The following is a 601-nucleotide window of genomic DNA, read 5'->3' as shown; positions in this document are numbered from 1 at the left end:
TTATTTTATTTTATTTTATTAATATTATACTATATTGTTATATGATATTTTTATATTTATATCAAAAACGCATTTATTAAATGCATTTTTATACAAAATGAATCTGAAATAATTTTTTCAATGCAGAATGTTTTCAATCATTACGCATGCATGCGTAACATGCCCCAATCGTATCACCTTCTTAGTCGTTATATTGATTCCGGAGACGTAGTCTCCGTAGTATGGAGCATATTGAAGCGTGCGACGTGAACAAACCTCAAGTATGTTCGATTTAAGATTGATTTTTTTAGAAAATCGATTCTTTTACTTTCAATACTCAATTTTTTAGAAAATCGATTTTTAAATTCCGATGAAATCGATTCTTGAGGCCTGAGGTCGATTTTTCGTGTGCATCGACATATGTGATGCATTCGAAGAGACGCTATTAGCATTCTTTCTGTCAGTCTATCTTTGTTGTTTATTAGAAGTAAAACAAAGATAAAAAAATAAAATAGCATTTTCCCATCAATGTATCTATAGTATTGGACGGAGCATACGGCGAAATGTTTTTGCTCTTTCGTCTTGCAGGCCTAAAAAGAGTAAAATAAATGTTTGGGCACGG

This window comes from Atta colombica, unplaced genomic scaffold (assembly GCF_001594045.1).
Source record: "Atta colombica isolate Treedump-2 unplaced genomic scaffold, Acol1.0 scaffold132, whole genome shotgun sequence".
NCBI classification, from domain to species: Eukaryota; Metazoa; Arthropoda; class Insecta; order Hymenoptera; family Formicidae; genus Atta; species Atta colombica.
The sequence above is the reverse complement of the archived record's forward strand: the minus strand, read 5'-3'. Positions refer to the sequence as shown.